The sequence below is a fragment of the Galeopterus variegatus genome, unplaced genomic scaffold (assembly GCF_000696425.1).
Source record: "Galeopterus variegatus unplaced genomic scaffold, G_variegatus-3.0.2 Scaffold11035, whole genome shotgun sequence".
NCBI classification, from domain to species: domain Eukaryota; kingdom Metazoa; phylum Chordata; class Mammalia; order Dermoptera; family Cynocephalidae; genus Galeopterus; species Galeopterus variegatus.
In genome coordinates this window covers 30,571-42,117 of record NW_007737146.1, presented here as the reverse complement: position 1 = coordinate 42,117, position 11,547 = coordinate 30,571, and the positions used below count along the sequence as shown (strand labels likewise).

Sequence of the window (11,547 nt, the reverse complement as noted above, 5' to 3'; positions counted from 1 at the left end):
CAAGCTCAGACAGAGACAGGGATCCCAATGTCTTAGCCCTAGTCACAACTTGTATGCTAGAACCTCATGGGGGTGCAAGGCAGGGGGACAGTAGTGAGGGACAAGGGGTGAGGCAGGGAGGGGTCACTCTTCATCCTGGGACCTAATTTTCCTTAGGAATCAGCTCCACGCCTTCCCTCACTGACACAGTAGCACACCTGTCGGTGGTAAAGTCCCCCTCCTTGGCCACGCTGTAGCCAGGCTCCTCCGAGCCCTTTCTCAACCAGGCCTCAACCTTGGCCTGTGAGAACAGCGGACTCAGCACAAACAATTTTGTCCACCCCCACATGATGAGATTTGGACAAATGCTAGCATAGTCTCTAGCAGCTCAGGGCCACATCCCTAAGATGACCCCAGTCCCCTTAAGACCCCGCCTGAGAAAGCTTAACACTGCCAAAAAATTTACTGTTTGTTCCAACCAAAACATGGCCAGAGGCCCCAACCTCCCTTTTCATAGAGCATTTACCTCATGAAACTTGCAATAATAAATCCTTTTCTTTTCCCTAAAGATGTAAATCTTCTACCACCCAGGAATGTCCTTCAGAAAGGGCAGGGCTGTCCCCAGTCCATGTGGGAGGGTAGGCGCCCGACTGCACTGAGCACCACTCAGCAGACACGACGACCTGTGCACAAGGACCCGCCTCCCCCGACAGCCGTCACGCGTTCCCTTTGCACAGCCCAGCACGTACAAGGCTTCCCACTTCTGCTTCTGCAGAGTCGAGATCAGTTCACACTGAAGTCTCTGTCCCCGACTGCAGTAGTCTGAGTAAAGTCTGTCCAGCCACCTTTCAGCAAGTCTCCAGCTTGGCTTCTCTTTGACATTGTCAGGGTGTTTTCAAGGAGGCCGACTGTGCCTCACAGGGCTGGAGACCCTTCCACCTGCTGCTGCCGGCTGCGCCTCCCCAGCTCCCTTCTTCACTCGGCACAGCGGGCGACCTGCTCTCTCTTTCCTCTGGCTCCTTCTCTCTCCACCCTGCGCCCTTTGTAGACAAATACCAAAAGAACCAGGGAAGAGAGCTGAGGTCACCTACCTCTGCTACGGTGACCTTGGGTCCAAGTTTGCCCGGGGCTGTGAGTCCCACATCCTGGGAAATTCCTCAGTCCTAGGACACACGAGGTCTCGGTTTGTCCTGATGGGTGCGGATGGTTGAGGGAAAAACACAAAGCCCGTGTGAGATTCCAAACACAGGGGCTGAAAGCAAACTGTTTTCAGTGTCACATGAATACAGCATGGATCATCTGTCCTCTGCTGTGACTGTCCACTGATGCTGGCAACATGGCTTGTGGTTCACTGTCGCAGGCCACCTAGTGACAAGTGAGTAAGTCATGTGACATGCTTTAAGTGTGCAACGTTGACTTTCTCTGTGGATTAACTGTTGCTTCGTATCGAGATAGTACTAACTTAATTGTTATCACTGTGACCAGTCTGACCATGCTTTCTAAGAGTTCAGACAAGGAAAATAAGAATGATTATAATACCAATGCCAGAATGACCCAAACATCACTGAAAAAGAAGGCTAGAAAACTATTATTTTAATAGAAAACTATTATTTTAATGGCAGATGGAAGGACACATAGAACGGAACTGGGGGAAAAATAACCAAAACGGAGCATCCTGCACCATCCGCAGAAGATAACTGGGGGCTGGGCATGGTGGGAGGTGATGCGAGAGCAGCGGCAGAGCGAATCTCACACATCTGGGGTGAGACAGGTGAGTAGAGTCAATTTTTCTGATTTATGGGAACTGGTTTTCCACAGTCACCATGAACACTGCAGTAGTGATACTAAACCATCGGTCCCAGACGAAACTCAGGGTTAGGTTCCTGCGAGCCTCTGGTCATGACATTTTTGTCAATACATAGCCTTGTTTTATGTGTGTTTCTGTCTAACGACACCTTGTTTAGTATACACTATTGACATATTAACGTTGCATGCATGGCCAAGAGCACTGTAGCTCAGGCCTGAAGGAAGCTTGTGTGACACATGCATTTGTCTGTAAGGCACATCACAGCCTTCCTGGGCTTAGGAACACAAGACAGCACTCCACACTGTGCTTGGGGGCCACTGTAAACAGCAAAATCACCAACAAAAAGCACAAAAGTGCAAAAACCATGGCACTAAATAGACTGTGAAAAGGACACGCTCACAGCATGAGCTGAGGCAAGAAGGCAGAGCACTGTCCTGCTCAGCCTCAGCTGGGAACGTGCACACACGGTGACGCAAATCATTGCTGCCCTGTGGGTGTCTGTGAACGGCCACGAAAGCACTGTCATATTGGTTTGGGGGTTTGAATAAATTTTAGTGAATGGGGGAATTCCCAGTATGGATTCCACAAAAGTAAAGTTTTAAAGTCCCCAAAGCTGCCCTGTGGGTGTCTGTGAACGGCCACGAAAGCACTGTCATATTGGTTTGGGGGTTTGAAAAAATTTTAGTGAATGGGGGAATTCCCAGTATGGATTCCACAAAAGTAAAGTTTTAAAGTCCCCAAAAGACACCGATGCTCAGTCAAAAATAGTGGCTGCTGAATTATCTTGGGCATATCACACAAATGAATGTGCACAATCGTATCATTTTCTTGATTGCCCCCAGATCAGAGTACAGTTCCATTTCCTGATGGAGGCTGCAGCGACAGTGTCCTGTGGTGAAAAAATGGAGAGTTTTAAGGAATATGTCAACTGCTGAGAGCGTAGAGCCTAAGAACCAGCGTGTGTGAGAATCACAGCAACAACAAATTGTTTCCCTTAATTCTAAGCTAGCTTGAGAAATGGAGTTTCATATAGTCTTCATTTCTGTGAAGATTTTAATAAAACTTCAGAAAGCACGAGACAAAAGATTGACAATGTCTTGTGCAAATACAAGCTGGGCTTTGCTCATTTGTCTGCACGCACGGCAGACAGTACAAATGTAAACTTTTGCAAATTCAATCCAGTCTATAAGATTTTGATCCAAAAAAATGAACAGATATTATCTGCTAATGTCCTGCAGTCCGTCCTTCGGTATCTGCATGGGGAACTGGTTCCAGAATACCAAAATCCCCCAATGCTCCAGTCCCTTATATAAAATGGTGTGGTGTTTGCATGTGAGTTTAACTACCCACAGCCTCCTGTATACTTCAAGTCGTCTCTAGTTTACCTACAACACCTAATACAATGCAAATGCTGCACAAATAGTTGTGATTTTGCATGTTTTGTATTATTTTTATTGTCATATTGGTATTTTTTANCTGGTTCCAGAATACCAAAATCCCCCAATGCTCCAGTCCCTTATATAAAATGGTGTGGTGTTTGCATGTGAGTTTAACTACCCACAGCCTCCTGTATACTTCAAATCGTCTCTAGTTTACCTACAACACCTAATACAATGCAAATGCTGCACAAATAGTTGTGATTTTGCATGTTTTGTATTATTTTTATTGTCATATTGGTATTTTTTACTTTTTTCCTCTAATATTTTCAGTCCACTGTTGGTTGAATCTGAGGCCAGGGAACCTGGAGATAATGAGGGTTGACAGTACACATAACTGATGAGAGACGTGATTTGCTTACCCGTCATATTGAATCTTTCATAATAAAAGTTTTTAGTTCCTTTTTTGTGTCTTCAGAATGTGCAGAAGCACTCAGTGACATTTTTGACTTACAGAGACAGGAGGACGTAGCCTCCTTTAATGAGGTGACTCTCGGTGCTTGCTGTAGAAAATATGTTGAAAAGCTGGTCTGTCATGAAGTCATATTTTCAAAGTATAGAAAAAGGAAAATACTCTTCTTTAACCTGGAAGTGCATTGAGGATGAGGATTTAAAAATAGTACAATAAGTTAGAAATTTATGTGCTGTTTTTCTAAAACCATTTGCCCTTCCTTGAAGTGACTATAAAAAACTGAGAAAAGAAGGAAAGAACTAGCCCTGAGCTGTCAGTGCTACGTGCAGGTTGGGAAACACAGACACAGGAAAAGAAATGCTTTTTTTTTTTTGGAGTATGACTGTGTCAGAACTTAAAAAGAAAAGAATGCCACTAGAAAAGGTATGCCAAGGTAAACAGGACTTTCTCAATTCTTTACTAAAACTGTAAGTTATTTGGGAATCCAACTTTGATTTCACAAGTTCAAGTTCCCACTGTGCTTTAAAACTATTTCCATGAGGAAAAGTGGTGTAACTTATGATGGCATCTGTGGTGCTCTGGAGGGTTTAAAAATGATGGACATTTTAGGCAAGTACAGCCAATACGATGACTTTCTAGATGCAAACAACCCGACTGACAAACAGCTCATCTACCAAAACAAGCCTGTAAATAGAAAGTGGGTGGATGTTTTTGAAGAGCTGGAAATTAATTCCTAAAAGTCTAGAGGCCCGAGTAAAACAGTAAATACTTCACTCTCAAATGCTTTTGTTGAGAGGGTATTTAGACTGACGCCAGGAATCAGGGTAAAATGGGACTGACGAGAACAAAGCTGCAAATCAGAGTGGATTTTACATTGGGCTGGACTTGGCTTTACTGCTACATAAAAGAAGAGTATTTTAAAGGCTGTGGGATGGTTTGAATGTTTGTCCCCTCCAAAACTCATGTTGACATTTAACTGCCAATATAATGGTGTTGGGAGGTGGGGCCTTCAAGTGATTACGCCAAGAGGGCTCCAGCCTCAGGGGTGGGATCAATGCCTTAATAAAAGGGCTCTCTAGCTGTCTGTCCTTCCCCGCTCTCTGCCCTTCTGCCTTCTGCCATGTGAGCATCCAGCCTTCCTCCCCTCTGCAGGACCCACCGTGCCGTGCACCATCCTGGGAGAAAATTGTGGCTCCACAGACACCTGCAGAGCCTGACCGGAGACTTCCCAGCCTGTGCAGCTGCGAGCAATGCTTTTCTGTTCGTGATAAGTTCCCCAGGCTCAGGTGTCCTGTTCTAGCAGCACAAATGGACTCAGACAGGCTGCAAGCGGTTCAGAGACACACTAAAGAAAAGGAAACAAAAGGGTAGAAATGCCCCATATTATAATCCCACATAAAACTCATGCCATCGTTTTCTGTTAAATATAGAAAACATCTATTTAGTTAGTTCCACTGTACATTCCCCCTTTTAAAAAACTTATGTGTATGTATCTTAAGAACTTTATTTTATGTATGGCCTACAAATTTTATTAAATTTAATAAAAATTTAAAGAGTTAAGATAAATTACTGTATCAAAGGACAGGAAAAACACTACTAAAATATTGCTATGTTTTTCTCACACACAATTTTCTTAATTGGTCCTACTATTAATTGCCACTGTTAACTAGTCCTAGTTTTTAGTTTAAATAATAAAATTTATCATTTTTTGTTTTGTTTAAATAATAGCATTTACATAACAGAAAAGTGAATAATATATAATTTCAAATAAACACCATTTTTTAATAATTTTATGTTAAAATAATCCGGGTTGGCTCTCTAAAATTTTAATCATCCTCCTCTGTGGAGAAAACAGAGGGTCCAGAGGGAAAGGAGAGAGCCTCTGTGTCTCTTTTTTATTACGTACATGAATTATTTTGTTTAAGCTTAAAGTTTTAAAATGTACCATGGTTTGGGCCGAGCCCGTGGCGCACTCGGGAGAGTGCGATGCTGGGAGCGCAGCAGCACTCCCGCCGTGGGTTTGGATCCTATATAGGGATGACCGGTGCGCTCACAGCGCTCACTGGCTGAGCGCGGTGCGTCCAGTCTCAAAAAGGACAAAAAAATAAAAAATAAAAAATAAATAAAAATAAAATAAAAAAATTTAAAAAATAATAAAATGTACCATGGTTTAAGAAGGAACATCTCTAGAACCAAATGTCACTAAAAATGCTATACAAAGTGTGGCGGATCCAGATAAAGTGAATTAAAAAACATTTGTTCAAAGACTAAAATCAATGAGGTGGTCAAAACTAGGGAATAAAAATAGAGGGTGCTGAAATAAGGAGAAGAAAGATTAGTAAAGATAAGAAGAGAAATCAGAGAAACTTAAAACAACACACCAAGCAGACAGACCAGACTAAGACGATTCTTTAAAATAATTGATTAGCTCATGTAAACAAAGTTTGATGACATGAAAATTAATAAGTTCATGAATTAAAAATTGACAAATTTGATCAGAATTTAAAAATTCAGTACCACAGAAGATGTGACATACACACCTAATTTTTAAAATTAATTAGTATTTTTAAAAAATTTTGGCAGCTGGCTGGTATGAGGATCCAAACCCTTGACCTCGGTGTTGTCAGCCCCGTGCTCTAACCAAGCGAGCTCACCAGTCAGCCCGACACACTTGATATAAGAGACAAGTTGGGAAGTGGATATGTGACATCTACAATAAACACGAGCTTAGTATCAGAAGATCTGAGAAATTCTTACACACACGAATCAAAGGCAGTCCAACAGGGAAATAGACATCTCGGTCTCCAAAGAGGAGAACTCATGGCTCAATAACTGAATAGACACTCAACCTCACTAATCATCAGGGAAATAAAAAAGTTTAAACAAAATGAGATTCATTCAAACCTATAATATTGGCAAAATATTTTAAAGAAATGTAAAATGCCAGTGGTGACTAGGACCTGAAGAAGCAGGAACTCTTATCTTGCCAGTGGAAGAGTAAATTGGCAGAGCCACTCAGAAGAGTAGTTTGGCAATTATAGAATAGTTAGAAATGCCATTTCCTTATGACCAAGAAAATATCTGAAGAAAACCTTTTGCACATGGGCACCAAGAGACAGTTGCAAAAGTAAGTTCATAGCAGCAGCATTATTCATAAGAGGGAAAAATCTGGAATCATCCAAGAATGTTTAGAATGAGAAATACACGAATAAATCATATTCATACAATGGAATATTACAGCTGATAAGAGAAATGATTTAGAGCCGATGCATAACATGCATACACTTCTCAATAATAAAATGGATAAAAATGTAGCTTCAAAATGAAACATTTATATACATTTTAAAGTAAACTTTTAACTGAAGTAATCTGTGTAAATGTTAAACCATGCAAAATAATATTTTGCAAACAAACGAAATAAGGCCAAAGGAAACATACCAAGTCCAGGATAGCAGCTGCTTTCTGGGGATTTATATAGGGAAATGCGACACCAAAAACTGAAGTTGGAGATTTTAACTTTATCTCCAATGCTGTCATGTTCTTTTACGTATACCTGAAATAAAATGTCTAGATGTGTTTTTTCAGTGTAACGAGTACAAAAGCGTTTATGACATTCTCTGTATCTCCCTATAATTTTTAATTTCTCAAAAAATATAAATATTGAATATAAAATACCATGAGATCCCTCAAAATGGTGAGGCTATATAAAGCTAGTAAGCATTTTATTAAAACAAGCTTTCCCTCTGGGGTGAAAGGTGAGTTAATTTATCCCAAAGCAAACATTAAACAACTCATCTTCAGGAGCTGAAAACAACACATGCTGGCACTGAGCATACTGGGCTCAATCCCCTGAAAGCCAAGCCTGAGCCAAAGGTGTGCAAGTAATCTACTTTGGGAAATCATTTGAGAGAAAAGCAGAGGACTGGGAAGACTGCAGCAGGAAAGGAAGGGAAGACAGCACGAGGTGAGTCCTCAGGTCGTTCACCACTGCAGGCAGCCAGGGCCAGGTTCTGCCAGGACCCTCTGTGGAGTCATGAGAAATACCCCTGGTAAGGGTCTCCCATTCCCCAACAACCAGGGATTATCAGTGACCTGGAAGGTGATGACACCCTCACACCATGGCTTCCAGGGAGGTTCAGGCTGCAGCTGCATGAAGTGCGGGAAGGCGCTGCCAGTCCCAGCTGCATGGAGCTCGCTGCTGCAGGAAAACGTGGGCCAAAAGGACGTGAAGTGGGCAGGGCACAGTGAGCACCTAACCAAGGACAAGGTCATCTGTGGGTTCCCTCTTCCCCCTCTCTCCTTCCCTCCCTCACTCCCTCCCTGCCTTCTCTCTCTCTTTTTGTCCCCACACATCTCTTTAGTCTTTCTATGTCACAGTCTTTTCTCTACTGAGTTGCCCTGAATCCTGTCCAGTTTACACGCAATTCATAGCAGAAAGCAGAGCAACACCTAGAGAGCTGCTCCCGGTAAGTCATCTGAGGCAGAAGAGGCAGACATTTCACTCGGTTCCTTCACCAGTAAGTGGTGCTGAAAAATACAGTTGGCAGAGAATGAGTTTTCCTTCTCTTCGGCATGGAGGCATTTTAATGTGAAGTCCGTTTTTCTAAATAATTATAAAAGATTTGACTTTGACTCATTTATCTATCAAAAATAAACATTTTTAACATCTCTGATCTAGTTTTTAATCCTACATAATTTCATGATATTTTCCACATATTAAGTTGTCTCAATCCATCCAGTTTAGGAACAGTTTAGAACTTTCCATGTAAAATGTCTGTCAAATTCGTTGACGAAGAAACTTAGAGGTCAAGGACAGTTTATGTGTCAAACAGTTTGGAAACCCGGGAGACACAGCACCGGGTACCAAATGGATGTGTTCTCCACCAGGACAAAGAGAGGGACAGGACTATGTGGCCCGTTCTCAGCCACATCCCCACTCCGGTCCTTCATGCAAATGAAAAACTCAAGCTTGCTCAGTCCTGATGGTCCAGCCTGTCATGGAAGAGAGATTCTGCTCACCGAGTGGTGGCCAGTGGATGCTTGACAGGTGACAGTGCATTCGTTAAGCTCAGGGGGAGCGACTCCTCAGCAGCAGCTTAATCTGATGTAAACAGAAACGGGCAGTCAGGAAAAGGCCAAACTTCAAATATCGCTCAGCCCAGGCTGTTCCCGAGGACACAGGGCCTGTGCAGAACCTTCACCCAGCAAACGGCTGCTTGGCTCAGATCAGAACTCAGACCCAGTTAGCGACTCAGGATCCAGGAGTAGCTCTTTCAGGGTTCACATGCCTCACATGAGTTTTATTGATGAATATTAATATAATGTTTAAATAGTATCATACTCTAGAGGAACAAGGGAGGGCAAAGAGTGGGCTGTAAGAGAAAGCAAAAATGAACCTATTGTCTTAGATGTACAAAGATTCAAACTCACTTTAAAAAATACTCTGCATGCCAAAACCAAACCAAAGAACAACAGCAAACCCCAAGCAAGACACACACATTTGCTGGGGCCGGCCCGGTGGTGCACTGCTACAGTGTGCCACTTGGGAAGCACGGCGGCGCTCCCGCTGAGGGTTTGGATCCCACATACAGACCGGCCGCTCACTGGCTGGGCAAGGTGCGGGCGCAACACCGAGGGTTGAGATCCGTTGCCGGTCACGAAAAAAGACAAAAAGGAAAAAAAAAAAAAAAAAAGACACACACATTTGCTGACTTTCATTGTCTACACCCGGGAATTGGCCAAGGCCGCAGGAGTTACCCACTAAATGCCTTTGGCATCCAGACAGACAGACAGCCTGAGTCTTACTAATTTATGTTTCTTTTTGGAGTGGGAAGAAGATTCAGGATGAATTGTAGAGGGACATACAAGATGGATAAAATTGAATGAATCTGTGAGTTAGGTAATACATGGGAGAGAAGTACAAAAACTATAAAGCAGTTTAAGGACAAATGCCCTTATATCACATAAAGTCGGAACACCACTTCATTTAGGAAGTTCCTGGTAGTCCCAGAAACTTTCAGTGTTCTATAACCTAGTTGATAATAAGTGGCACATGAATTGGAAATATATCTGCATTGAGTTCTTGGCTCAGAGGTAAAGCCAGCACGTAATGATCATCTCCAGCGACACTGGAAGGGACAGGGCTTTTCAAACCCAGGTCTGGGGTGTCGCTGTCAAATCAACATCTTCTCCTGCCCTCCTAACCCACTGTCCCCGGCCACATTTGGTCTGCTCTCCCATAGCACACATTAGCAGATACAATATCTGTCATCCTGGCTTCCATTTATTTCCAGAAAAGCCCAGACATGATTTATCTGCAAAATGGGGAGAAGAGAAGAAAGCATCCTAAGTCTTAGGTTATTCACAGACACTACACAGGTTTTATTTCAGGCCACCATTCATTTGAGAACACACAGAGAACTTTGACCTTAATCCACATGGTCTGGTCTTAAGAAGAGAAGCATCCTGTGCTTACTTTGAAGGTGATGTTAACCTCAGACTTGGTCAGATGCAACATCTTGTTCCAGAGAAAAACTCATCTAAGAGGCAGGTTGGAGCAGAGACGAGGCTGCCCTGGGCTGAATCATCTCAGCCACTTGCCGCCTCCATAGCCTTGAGCTGGTTGCTTTTCCTCACTAAGCTTCAGTTTCTTCACTTATAGAATAAGTGCCTCAACATTTCTTCTTGGTTTCCTCAGCCTCACCTACATTTCTAGAAGTTGTCCTTTCATTCATGATTTTCCACCTACACTGGCCATGAGAATCACCTGGGAAGCCCAGGTTCCACCCTCAGACACAGGGATTTTGAGAGCTCCCAAGTGACTCTCATGGGCAGCATGGCTGAGAGCCACTATGTTAAAGCCTCTGCCTTTGAAGCATATGATGTGAATTCTACTTTCCACTTAGATCCTGGACATAGAGATTAATTTTCAAAATTACATCTTGCATTCATCCCCACTAAATACTCATCAAGTGCCTCCCATATACAGACTCTGCAGTAGGCTGTAGAGATACATATATTCAAAGAAATCCCAATTTTTAGGAATTTTAACTATGTATAGAAAGTGAATTTAGAACATACATTCAAAAAAGAATAGACCTTAAAGAATGCACATTGTTATCTGTAATCATATTTGTAGTTAAATATTGCTCTGAAAATACACTCTAGACAATAAGACAAGAAAAGGAAATAAAAGTTACACAGATTGGGAAGTAGGAAATAAAACTGTCTTTGCTCCCAGATGACATGCTTGTCTATGTAGAAAATTCCAAAGAACCGATGAAAACAAAACAAAACAAAGTTCCTAGAACTTATAAGCTATTATAGGAGGCTTGCAGGATCCACAGTTAATACATAAAAGTCTATTGCTTTTCTTCACATTAACAATGAAAAATTGGAATTTGAAATTAAAAGCACAGCATCATTAACATTACCACCAAAGACAAAGAGAGAGAGAAACTTATGTATAAATCTAACAAAATATGTACAAGATCTATGTGAGAAAAACCAAAAATCTCTGTTGAAAGAAATCAAAGAAGATCTACACAAATTCAAGATAATCCATGTTCATGGATAAGAAGACTCATGATTGTCAAGATGTCAGGTCTTCCCAACTTGATGTCCAGATTCAAAGCAATCCCAGCAAGCTACTTTGTAAATATCTACAAACTGTTTCTGAGGTTTATATGGAAAGGCAAAAAGACTCAGAATAGCCAAAGCAATATTGAACAAAGTCAAAGGACTGGCTCCACCTGACTTCAAGTTTTATTATAAAGCTACAATAATCAAAATAGTGTGGTTTAGAGAAAGAATAGACAAATAGGTCAAAGGAAAAGAACAGAGAGCCCACAAAGAGATCCACACGAATACAGTCAACTGATCTTGAACAAAGGAGCTTAAGCAATTCAATGGAG

General features: G+C 42.1%; 1 long non-coding RNA gene across 2 annotated transcripts in view; it reads left to right on the top strand.

Moving 5' to 3' along the window:
* LOC103610375 overlaps positions 1–5,543 on the top strand; it is a 7,055-nt gene extending 1,512 nt beyond the window's left edge. Inside the window, exons 1-3 of one of the 2 annotated variants that reach the window (XR_552206.1) lie at positions 938–1,354; positions 1,602–1,750; positions 4,787–5,543. This is a non-coding gene — a long non-coding RNA (uncharacterized LOC103610375). Of the gene's footprint in view, positions 1–937; positions 1,355–1,601; positions 1,751–4,786 lie in introns of those variants that run through there. The other variant, XR_552205.1, reaches the window with a different exon arrangement.
* Positions 5,544–11,547: the final 6,004 nt, after the last annotated feature.